Source organism: Meleagris gallopavo, chromosome 1, assembly GCF_905368555.1.
Source record: "Meleagris gallopavo chromosome 1, MGAL_WU_HG_1.1, whole genome shotgun sequence".
NCBI lineage: Eukaryota > Metazoa > Chordata > Aves > Galliformes > Phasianidae > Meleagris > Meleagris gallopavo.
Window position 1 is genome coordinate 15,976,161 of NC_139404.1, and position 13,098 is coordinate 15,989,258.

Below are 13,098 nucleotides of genomic sequence, written 5' to 3' on the forward strand. Positions count from 1 at the left end.
TTTTTTTTGTCCTTTATCTGTCTTTGAGAACAATGACAGTAATTTTGGAGATTGTGTTGATACCTTACAAAGGAAAAGGTATTATGAAAAGTAATAAATGAAAACGATGCCTCCAACCTACATTTGCCTTGAATTTGTTTGTAATGGAACTTTTATGAAACACAATAAATAGCATCGAAAATGCAAGTTTCATGTAGTGAAATTGTAATACCTAGAATAAGCTAAATAAATATGAAAAGCTATAAAGCAGGTTTTCTTGCATTCTGGGAAGAAAGACATAGTTAATTTCAGAGTAGAAACATATAACAGTAGATAGGGAGTGCTTGTGATTTCCTGCTTCTGTGTTTAAACATTGTCATTGCAGTTGTTTTTTCTCTTTTGCAAAAATTTATGGATAAAAATGGCCAGATGACCTTAACAGTCTACCGTTTTCTTTTCTTTGCATAAATGGGGAACAGATTACTTGAAGCTCATTTATAAAATAATAAATAGGGTCAGCCCAATATAAACGACATCTTCCAAATATCCTTTAATAAACGTTGGTGAAAAAAATATTGTGTATGTTGTTATTGAATATCTTTTAACAAAATTAACAGTAGCATTTTCATGACAGAGGTCTTTAGTTCTAATAGTCTTCCTATTTGTTAAGAAAGTTTTTTCTTCCAACTAGATCTTTTCTTTGTAGTTACTTATCAAACCTGCAGAAAAGCAGCGTGTTAGAAGGAAAATAAATCAGTCTGTCCTTTCTGAAAGGTATAAACAACGTTCCTTAATGATACTTTTTTAAAGTGTAGATTGCAGATAGAGAAAAGTTGTCTCTCGATTATGTTTTAGCTTCAGCTTAATATTTCAGGACAAATTATCTTTAAGTAGTTGATTATAGCTGTTTTGTTTTTAAAAAAATCCAGCATCTGCTTTATTAGAAAAACAAACATTTTCACAATTGAATACTTTTTGAAATTTCTATAAAAATACAGTTTGAAATACATTTTTTTGCCACTTCTTTAAATTAAATATTTAAGCATAGACTAAGTGCCTGTATGATTGCAGTATATATATTTTTTGAAATACCATTTTTCTTCATTTCCTTTTACTATTTTATGTATTTTTAATTATTACTTAATTATTTTTGTCACCCTGTAGCCCTGTAACGTTTTATGGAAACTGACATCTGCTGCTTGAATCACTGTAGGCTCTCAGAGAGTAGTAAGTGGTAACCTCTTAACTTCACGCTTATTTCCATAATAGCAGCACCTGTCATTTTTCATAAATGAGTATTAATTTGGTTTATAGTTTAAGATTAAAGACTGGATGTTGTGTTGAGGCACATGGTTTAGTGGGAGCTATTGGTAATAGGTGAACAGTTGGACTGGATGATCTTTTAGGTCTTTTCCAACCTTGGTGATTCTATGATTCTATGATTATGATTCCAGGGTTATAGTGGCTTTTTACAGCCTTCTAGGACTAGCCATGGTTTATTGAGATAACAGGAAAAAAAACAGTTGTAGAAATGTTTTTTGTTAGAATACTGCCTCAAAATTATGTGACCAAATACAGATTCTTGAAAGGTGTCCACAATCCATCTTCAGTAGCATGAAGCTTGCTTTGAAAATTGTGGAACTTTCAGAATCATTTAGTTATTTAACATCACTATTTCTATCCCAGAACCTGTCCTTGCATCTGGACAAGCAGTTTCCACATGGCTCTAGGAGTCTCTTCACTGTGTAAATCTTAACTAGAACTGCAGATGCACTGATTTCTTTCTTTCACAGCTCCTTTTGGAATGATTGGTTAGAGCACATTTTTGATAATAGCACTGTACTGTATCCACTTTGGAATGAGCTACAAACTCTGTTAGTAAATGGTGAGTTTCGTCTTTCCACGGGGCCATTCCATGATAGCAGGAATTGTATAGTGGTAAGCTTTCAACACTAGCCTGGGTAATAACTTTCATGAAAAAAAAATCTGAAATGACATAAGATGGTCAGTACTGGCAATCATAGTAACTTTGGGGAGTTGGAAGTCAAGGAACAGCAAAATATATAAAGAAACTGGGGATAACTGGGCTTTAAGCAATCTGGTCAACTAGAAAGTGTCTCTGCCTATAGTAGGAGGACTGGAACTAGAGAATCCCTTCCAACCCAAACCATTCTGTGTGAACTGTATAAGAAAACATTTTAGCTAGGAACTGAATAAAGCTGTATTTGCAGCTTAAATGATGTGTGAGTTATTAAAGCACTGTACTGGCTTAAACTGATGTTTGAACATGCAGCTTGACATCCTGCTTTCCAACAGAAGTACGTTCTAGTCACATTTTACAGTCTGAAAGTTCAGAGTAGTTCAGTTTATTATGTTGCAAAAAAAAAAACAACAAAGTTCAGACTAGTCTTCACTGGTATAAACAAAATAATATAGGGAAAATCAGTTTAATTTGAAAAATATTAGGAAGCTGAAGAACAGGCACAGTTAAATTATATTTTGATATACATCTATTATTATTTTTGTTCATAGATCAGGTAGATAATATTCTGTTTGATTTCTCTTGTAATTTTCTAGAGGCTGGATTGTTATTTTGTAAATATTTGTTTCTGTCATTTGTTGATAACATTCATCCTGAAGCCAGGCAACGTGGCTTTTTTTTCCCATGGTTGTCTCCTTACTGCTTGTTATAATTTATAAAAGAGATTGTAAGGAAATTAAATGGAAGTGCATTTTTTTGTTCTTTTGCTATATTTTTAAGCTGCTATTCTTTATAACTTCTGTAGGCACTTTCATGACGGCATTAATAAAACCAGTTGTAAAAGGTTTCTGAAAGTTCTGAGGAGCATTTAGGAATCTAATGCAGTATATAGAGCTTGGGGACTGGGATTTTAGGTTATTTCAAATTTCTGCTAAAGGTTCTGTGTCCTGTACTCACAGAAAGGTTGTGACTAGGAACTGAGTGAAGCTGTAATTGCAGCTTAAATGATGTCTGAGCTATTAAAACACATAATGGCTTAAAATGTCCTGCTTTCCAACAGAAGTACGTTCTAGGCAAGCCCACCTCACTAGGTTAGCCAGCCTGCTGCTGAAGATTGCCCTGCCTCTTCTAGGCAGGTGGATGTCATCCCTCTCTAACAGTTCATAATCTTCATGGAAAGTCCCATTGTAATAAAACCCCAAACCCTCACACTGGCACCAGCCATGTAGTCAGGAGTTGATATGTGTTATATGTCTGTTTTTGGCTTTCCTCTTGGCTTTCCACTGGCAAAACTGAGGAGAAGACTACTTGGACACCAGTGTTCTTCACTTGCACTCTGGGGCTTTATAGTGTTCTTTGAATCCGACAGTATTCCAGTTTCCAGTCTCAGTCATGCGCACATGAAGAGCAATGGTGGACTGGAACTCTCTTGGCAGTGTTCTGGATCTGGGCTCCTGAGAGGCAGTAAACCTCTAGAGTCTCCCTGTCAGACTGGCATCAATGATTAGTGTATGGTACAGCTAAACTGGAGAGAAGTATATGTGTTGCTGTCCACTAATTGGACAAGGCTCTTCTGGTTCCAGTCGGAACACTTGATTTTCAGAGATGAGAGTTATAGCATCAGTGTTATCCTCTAGGGAACCCTGACAAAACAAATTCCAACAGCTCTGCAGGCGTGCTGCCATTCTCTCACAAGTCTTTTGTTTCACGTTACAGTCTTTAATCACTGGTACAAATGTGAAAACTGATCATTAGTACAGACTTCAACTTGACTGTTATGCTGTTCAGAGTGTTTTAATTTTCAGCATTTTGAGAAGATTTGAATCTAAGAGCTCCCTTTAGTTCAGTGTCCTGATAAAAATTTAAGTATTAAGGAAGCTAAGGCATCCATTGAGCCATCTTAGCATCTTCAGAGCAATAATGTTATTAAGAGAAACTATTTTTGTTGGGGCTAATAACTACTACAATAATAACTAACTTGTGCTCAAGTCAGTTGCGGTTTTACATTCTGTTCAGAATTCAGCAAAGCTACACCCTGTCATCACTGTTATTCTATTTCTGCAAAAATCAGTTGATGGATGGAAGTAGAAATGGTATGAAGAGGATTTTTTTATTGTATCAGTTTGATGAGCCTTTTGTATTAAGTGTTTTGGTAAGAAGCAGCTTATCTTTTTCATTCAGATAAGATCAAGCTCCTGGCGATAGCTATTAAGTGTCTAATGAATTTAATTAAAATACATGCATTATTAATTCCATTTGTGATATTGAGCAGATACTTGGAATGAGTAATGGTGTTGGCTTCTCAGTTGCTTTTGACGTCTACTCTACTATAGAGCTTTTGTGCTGGAAGTAGCTGAAAAGCAGCTGCTTAATGTTTTCAGGTGTTACACTTCTGTCTAATCTGTGACAGTTAAGATACTGCTGCATTCAGCAGCTGCCTACTTCAGGTTCTATGGCGTGGTTGGTATGATAGTTTTAGTAGCAGCTAAATGAAACACAAAGCTCAAAGGCCAAAGAATATTGTTAAGCAGTCGTGGTCACGAAAAGCTGCAATTAGATCATTGTCATGAGATGGGATTGAACATTCAGGAAAATTGGCATCCATTCAGGTAGAGACTGATTCAAATAGCATTGCTCTGCAAGAAAGCAGTATTTTCATGAGTAAGTATTCACATTTTTGCAGGCCAGCAAATAGAGGAAAATATTGATTCCAACTATTTCCTAGATTCTAGAGAAATACTGGTGATTAGAAATAAAAAATTTCGTTGCTAGATTTGTAATGTGGTTTAATGGTAAGAGAAGGTTATTAAAAACGAAAGTGTGGTATCTTGACCATCTTCATAATGATTGAGCTGAAAACCTTTGTTGTATTCCTGACTGTATGTCATGGCAAAGCTTGGAAAGCTCTATCAGAATAGAAAACTATTCTCTGTAGACGACACAAAAGGTGCCAATATCAATGCTGTTTTCTATTTGGAATCTAATTGAAATCTTCCCAAAACATTTACATGTTACTTTGATGTAATGTTACTTGGATTTTACAGCTGAGTATTTGAGGATTGCAGGGTTTCTGTTCATTCAGAACAGGGTGCCCATGACCATGTCCACGTGGCTTCTGAATATCTCCAAGGAGGAGGCTCTGCATCCTCCGTGTGCAGCCTTCTCCAATGAGCTGTAATCATTCATTTTAGTGTTTGTTGCAGTCTGTCCAGAAGTTGAGCGTTAAAGCCTCCATATCTGCAACTGATGTGAGGCCTAAGAACACTGAGAGGATATATTTGAAATACATTTTGATAGTGTGCAGTAAGAATATTTTATTTTCTGAGAAGTTGAAATAAGCAACTGTCAGTTTTCAATACTTATTTAGTTATTTAGATGTTGTTTGTTTCAGTTTAGTCTTTTGGCCTAAATGGGATATGCATTTGTATGGTTACTCAAAAATTTTTTTTCAGTTGTGATGTAATGATCTTACGTTTCTTACTTTGCTTTGAATAATTGAATAACTTTTATTAAAGCTAATAATATGATAACGCTATAGCCAATTAATCAAGCAATTATACAATTATGCAGCTTTCAGTATCTTTGAAATTCTGGGGCTAAAAGCTCTAGTGGTTGTCTTGATCATGGATTACATATTTGAGCAAAATGTGATAACCAGTGAATATCTGCAGAAAAGGATACCATTGTGCTCTTCTTAATGAGCTAACAATTTAATACAAAAAAATCAGCAGCCCTATTGTTTAGAATAAAAGGCTACATGTAAATGAAGCCAATGCTGAAACTGTATTTAAGCAATGCTGACAGTTTCTCTATTGTATCCATTAATTAATTTCCCAGCATCAAGGTTCTCTGGGAATGAATGGCAAAAATAATCAGAATTATACAGGAGGTAAGTAGTTTCGAAATTGAAAAGGTGACATCAGGAATTAGTTTAGTAAATATTAGTCACACTGTTCATTTGTGCTCATTTACCTCTTAAAAGCAGACTATGGAGGTATAATGATCTGGTGTTGATTAATGTGATCTTCAGAAGTTCTTGTCACAGGTGAAAAAGTTGTTGTAAAGGGTGCCTGTATCTCTGTGCTTTCAAATCAGTAGTCTGTCTAAAGCAGGTTAATATTTGTATGAAAATATTTTGCTTTAAAACAAAGTTCTTCAGCGTTAAATCAGTTGCATCATGTTTTTACCAATGACCTGAATTTAGTGTATGCTTTGTTAAGGTAAAGCATATCTTTAAGGAGAATTCTGTGAATAAATGTTTCCATTTCAGTGCGATACAGCTTTTATTTTTTTCCACCACATTTTCCAACTAATTGGCATCAAGTCACAACTTTAGAAAAAAATTAAATATTTCAAATAAAATTAATGATTTCGGATGTACTGAGTGTAGTCTTAATTAATAGAAAACTTCAAAACAAATTTCTTTCCAGCTGGACTATTATGTCTGAGTAATTGAAGCCCAACCTTAAGTCTAGCTTAAAATAAATGAAGACTTAAGGTTCTGATATCCCAAACATGCATGTTATTGAAAACATTTTGTCTGGGAATTTTGATTCAAATCTGTCTTATAACCCACTAAAAAAAACTTGCTTTAGCAAAGATTTTCTTAAACTCATTGTGTTGGGGGCTGCTAGTCCGTCAGTTTTGCTTTTATCCTTGTCTTACTGTACCTCAGCCTTTTAGCGGCTCAGTCCCTACTTCCATAACTTCTCTCATCCAAGAAAGATTTTAAGTTACAGTGTGGGGCATCTGAGTAAATTAAGAATGCAAAATGAATTTCCTTGAAATAGCCAGAGGGTTAAATTTTTCAGGCATGTGTACATTTTTGAAAAGACTGCAGCTAGTGTCATGTCCTCGCATCCTCTTCTAGTTTAAATGATCTGACTACTCAGGACTTTTGCAGTGGAAAATACCGAGGACCAAGATTGCATAGGGAAGTGTATTCTTCAGCTTCAATCTCATGCAAGAAACAAAACACACCATATGCTTATGTTTTCTTTCTGCTATAGGAAAAGAAGGGTATATTGATGCTCACTGTTATTTGCCGAGGGACTCTCTTCTTTAAGAGATTATGCTGTGCCGTGGCTTGGTAAAATACTTAGATACCATATTAATGGCTCTAACCAAAGTACTTTGTTCTTTAATACATTAAATCTAGTAAATGAAAGAAAATATAGCTGTAAGTAATCAACTGCTTTCTAAAACCTAAACTGGGTAAATTATCTGCTTTTATTGATGAGGCTTGTAATGTTACATGCTTGTCATTTGTTAATGAACCGGCACCTTCCTAGAATAGATCTATTAGTTATTGCTGCTGAAGTTTTTGATTTTAAATAGTTACACAGAAGAAAAACTTTCAGAAAACAATTTATTTTATCTTACCAAAGGAAACAAAATTATGTATATTAGCTAGGATCTTTTTGTATCATCCCTCAGCGTTATATTTTTAGTTGCTACTTAAAAGTGTAAGGACTGAATTTCCTGTTCATGTTGCTTTGTCTCTGTTCTTGCTATGTTCTGCCTACCCATAGCTAGTATGGTTGCCTTCTGCTTTGCAGAAATTCAAAGCAGCAGGTGTAATAATATTTTTCCCAGTAAGTACAAAGCACAACTACTGGTCATTCTTCACTGCATCTGAGAAAGGGCTCACTGACATGACAAATTGCATAAAAGAAATCAACATGCTTTCTGGTAGTTTAATTGTGTATATTTCTTATGTCTATGTGTAGGAAGGTTCTTTTCAAAGTAGCGTTGGAAGTACGTGTTTCAGATTATAATTGTTCTCCTTGTGTGGAGTTCAGCATTATCTTTGTAACAAAGGCATTCTTCAAGGAAAATGCCTTGTTTGCCCATCTTTTATTGAATACCCATGAGAAGAAAAGTAACTGTAAAAGACACGTTTTGGTACTGGGTATGGATGTTCCTCATTGACTAAGAATCCACTTGACATCCTACCATTCATGGTGAAATCTTTAAATCAATCACATTGAGCCACATGAGAAAAACTGTTTTGGTGTATTTTTCCTCCCACACTTTATTTTTCGGAAGAGTTAGGACAAAAAGTCAAATACACACCTGAGGTTAGTTATTTTTAATTCTGTTTGAACTGAACATGTTAGCCAGTGAAGAGAATTTAAACTTTGTTCTCAAAATACAAGCTACCATGGAAAGCTATATGAAAGATGCTTTTAAAAATAATAGTTCAATCAAATCAAGTAAATAGTGTTCAATAGCATCCTTTTCATTTTATGTTGATTTTCTTACCATGAATTTTGCATGTGGTATACAACATTCTTTTGAGGCAAAATATTGATCCAAAAATAGTTTAGTGGTGATCCGTATTCCTTGTGGCTGGGATTTAACAGCAGAAATTTATAGCATAAATTTTCTTCTGGGAGCTGTTGCCAAGTTGTTGTTAACCAGATTGGAGAGGCCAGCTATTAATTTTTATGAAAACCGGCCTATCATTCAGTTTTCAGCGTAAATCTGCCAAAGATAATATCACATTGTAAGATACATTTTTGAACATTCCTAGCAGATATAGGAAATGGGAGCACAGTTCTTGCAAAGGACTTTTTAAAAGCAGTTGTTCTATAAGGGCCTTAGTAGAAGGAGTAAAGGTTAAGGTAATAGCTTTTGCACCATATTTTTGCTGTACGGGATAGTTCTGATTTGCTGTTAGGACCTGAAAATGCTGGTTTCCATTACATTTTAAAGTGTTGTTTAGATCAGATTTTAATCTGTTTAGATCAGGTTTTAATGAAAATATAAAACAAATGCACAAATTTTCAGATAAATTGATGTCTGTTTGAGTTAGAAGCAGCTGCTTTTAGATCCTACCATTAAGTAAAGTTGTGTTTTGTTTTGCATTTAAAACTTAAATGATTCAACTTTTTGCTGCGTTTATTGTTGGATTCGATTCAGTTTAGACAAACACTGTTGGTCACTTGTTGCTTTTGGGACAATCTCGTTGGGGATAGTCAGGGTGAAACAAAAGCAATATTAGAAGACGATCCATAATGTACTAACTGAATGCTAATAAATCTTTTTAATAGTTATTTTATAACTCTCCTGTGCAATAAAAGAGTTTGCGCGTATTGATACTGTCTGAAAGCTAGGAAACAGATGGTATGGGTCAACAGGCAGGATTCAAATTTAAGGAAAATTGCACATAATCTACTGTTTTTGATAAGACTTTAGCAGTTTCTATTTAAGTGATGGAGAAAGGGATGGAGGAATGAAACCACGAAGTTTGCTGACAACACTGAGTTAATCAGAGTAATAAGAGTTGACAGCAAGGAGTTATGGGACTTCATGTTCTTAAAACCAGGCAGTAAATAGTAGGTGAAATTCCATGTGGACAAATATAAAGTTGTATATTGTGCGTGTATTTGGAAAAATCCTAACTTCATCTGTACAACTGCAGGCTCCCAGATAGTTTTCTACACTCCAACATAAGAGGAAGATAACAGCTTGGAAGCAGATAAGAAAGAATAAAAATAAAAGCTAGAAATTATTAGGAAAGGAGAGCAATATATCATTATTCAGCTGTATGTTTATATTCTGTCTGCTTCTTACTTGCTACATACAGATTGGTCCCTATTTCAGAAACAGAAAATTGCAGGGAAAGGTGCTTAAGAGTCCTGATTAAAGGTAGTAAAACCTGTACGTGAGAATTGTGGGATGGAGGAAAAAAACACTCTAACGTGCAGAAAAGGCAGGGAAGATGCTGAAGTTACAAAGGGAGAGATTAATGAAATGAAGATAGTGAATAGGAAGGAGTTGTTCATATTCCAATTGTGATAACTGAACAGCTTTGAATAGAATTAGCAGGTGTCTGTTTAAATACAGGCACTGTATAGCATATATTTGGAATTCTTTGCTGCAAAATAAAGCTCAAAGTTGCAAAAATCTTTGGACAAATAAGTTACGATAAATGTAGATGGACCTCTTAACAGCGTTCTGGTGCTGTATTGCTTCTCGGACTGGAGTTCTGAGTCTCAGGTTTGGAGTAGATTGATTCTGTACCTAGGAAGCTGGAGCTCCCAAGTGATTGATCCCACCTTCTGTGATGATCCAACTTTTTTTCTCACCTAAATTTAAGGGAAATACTGGGTATTTGGGGTAAAATGACTTTAGCCTCTTATATCTAAACTGTCTGCTCTTTCTTAAGTGGGAAGAACTATGAGTTACATAAAGTTACTTTATTCATCTGTAATCATAAAATGCTTTGAAGTCCTTAATTCTGAACCATTATGTGAGTGTTAAGTGTGGTATTTTATTACCTAACACAGACACAGATTGTAGCTTTAATCATTCCAAGTACTTCAAAAATAATCATGTATTATGTCTCAGCAAATCTACCTACCCTCCCTAAACACTGAAGCATCCAGCGTATGGGAGGCAGGTTAGACTAATCATTGACTAGACAATAATCAGTCCTGTCATGCAGCAAAATTTGCATTGTGACAGTGATTGTCTAAATGAGGAAGTCAGGGGAGCGCAGTATAAAGAACGCCTTTCATTTCAGCTGTAGAAGAGATCCAGCATTTGCAGAGCAGTGAGATATTTGTGATGTTACCAACCGAAATGATTTTTATTGATAATGACAGATGGTGCTTAGATAATGTGCCCTGAATCGTCTGCAATATGTTCAAAGTAAGTCTTCTGGAAGGTTGTACATCTGTCTTGAGATCTTTTGCTAAAATATTTAAATCAAGGTCATTGTTTACATTTGATTTTAAATAGCTTTTAGCTTGTACTCTGTATTTCTGTACATTTAGAGATCAAACTGTTCATAACTTCAAATAGAGAAGTATAATAGGTAGCAGGTGTTAGAAAAGGCAATTATGCATTAGCTGTTTTACTCAATTTCCAAAACTGTCTAAAACTATCCATTGGAAATACTTTGTAGCCTAGGCTTATCTCTGAAGCATGATGAGTTTTTAAACCTATAGGGACATATGCATTTTTTCTCTAATAAATTGCATGTTTAAACCTATTTGGTTTCATTTAAAAGAGCTGAAGAAAATTGTATTGGGGGGAAAAAAAGGCTGAAGAGAAAAACTTCTTCTATACTTTCAGGTATTTTTCTGCAATTTTTCAAAAACATTATTACACTTTTGAGCATATTTGTTGTTAATTTTTAAGCCACTTATCTTGACTTTGTGGTTATGGAAGAATTCTTGTTGTGTGATAATAGACTAAATTCTTGGGCCTAAAATCAGAATCTTAGGTTATTATCAGAAAAAAATAATGCTATGATGATTTAATTTGACTACCTCTTGCAATTGTTATGTGCGTTAGTGTAACAGCAAAATTAACAATTTTCACAGCAGCTCCTATAAACTAAATTTGAAAGTAGCATTTTAATTTCCATGTAGGTTTCTTTAATCCTCCTTCCTTCTTCCCTGCACATTTTAAGAACTCATATAAGAGGAGTGGGGAGAAGAATGCTTAAGTAATGTATATGTTAATACAGTGCAAATTCCTTTCTTTTCCCTCTTTCTTGCTTATATCATGTCATCATCAAAGAAATGTGAATCTTCTATTTCTTTCTGCTATGATAGCAAATAACCTAAAACATAAACTATACTTGTTAGTAATTATTATTTTAAATGAAATTTAAAATAAATTTACAGGCTGCGCAATCTCCTGCTTCATCTTCAAGAATAGTCTTCCTCTTTTCCATATTTCCACTATTTCTGTCCTTCCCTGTATCTGTTCAGGAGCCTCAATCCACCTTTATTGGCCTCCATTCTTTAGCTGTCATTTTCCTTCTTCTCCTTTGGTTGCAAATGATAAGGCTGGTGCCATTCTTTTGGGACAATAGTTCTTTGAAGATCTGAAAGCAGGATGTACTTCACCAAGCAGTGCCACCTTTTTCTCTCTTCTTTGTTACTGCTCTTGTTCCTAATGTGTCTGAAAGTCTTTACCAATGATTAAATACCCTTCAGAGTAGAAAATACTGTTCATGTGTGGATGTGATGATGTTTTCTTGCACAGACTGTTGACTTGGTCTTAAGAGCTTTCTCTTTTCATTGGACTTCAGTACCCTGTTTCCTTTCCAAACTAGGGAAAGATTGTCACTTCTGAGACAATGCTGTGTATTCCAGAGAAACCCAGGAGCTTCTCATGTGTGGATAAATGCTATTACTTTAAAGGACTTTTTAAAATTCATGTTACAAGTGAGAAATTGCTTGTAATACAGTGCTGAGAAAATGTAGAACATGGTTATTGTTTCTAGACTTGATTTTAAACGTTTTAAAATACTTTTTCATCCTTTCAAAGAAAATTTTGTAAAAAATTGTTGTTTATGCTTTGGTTATGAAAGATTGTTGTTAAAGACTGAATTTAAAAATATACAGCATGTTCTCTGAATTTACAGAATAAAGTAGGAAGAGGGTTGTTTTCTTTGAATTGGCTTTCTGCGTCTTTAGAGTTATCTTTAATAATTTAAATATTACCACAGTAATATCTGATGTGATAAGTGGTAGCACCTCTTCTCTTGCAAGTATGTTTTTTTGAGATCCACTACACTTTTATGTATAGTAGATCTCCATCCCAGTGGAAATGTTGGCACTAAAATAAAAGATGTGGATTTTTCAGGAGGATCATTGTAAGTACATGATTCTGTAAAATGATAGATTTAATATTGTAAATTGGACATCTCTTTGATAAAGACAAACTCTGGAGAGTTCCAGTCAAAATTACCATATGCTTTGTCTGTTCTGGGATTTTACATTGTGCTAACTTACTGTGCTATTCAAGTATAATTTTCCTAGAATAGGAGAAGTTATCAAAGGATATTATAATCAAAATCTTCCTTTTCTGATTCCAACAATAACTAACTGCAGTTTAAAATTTAAAACTTCCCTGAAAATAATTGGCATTATCTCTTTTCACGACTCTTAACAATTTGGTCAGCATGATCCATAGTTTCAGTAGCTGCTCACATGGTGTTTGTACCAACCCCTGCAGTGCACTAGAGTAACGGCACTTCTGTCAGCTAAGGATAGACAAGAAAAAGAAGGATGTTTTTCCTTCTCCTCTGGTGGCTGCAATACACTACTTTATCACACTGTTACAAAATGCTATGTAGAATATTCTAAATATGGTATGTTTCTCAGTTTAATAGA

The 13,098-nt window shown here is 34.6% G+C and overlaps 1 protein-coding gene across 1 annotated transcript in view; it reads left to right on the plus strand.

The window, feature by feature from the left end:
* TBC1D22A (TBC1 domain family member 22A) overlaps positions 1 to 13,098 on the plus strand; it is a 156,854-nt gene that overhangs the window by 105,434 nt on the left and 38,322 nt on the right. The window lies entirely within an intron of this gene.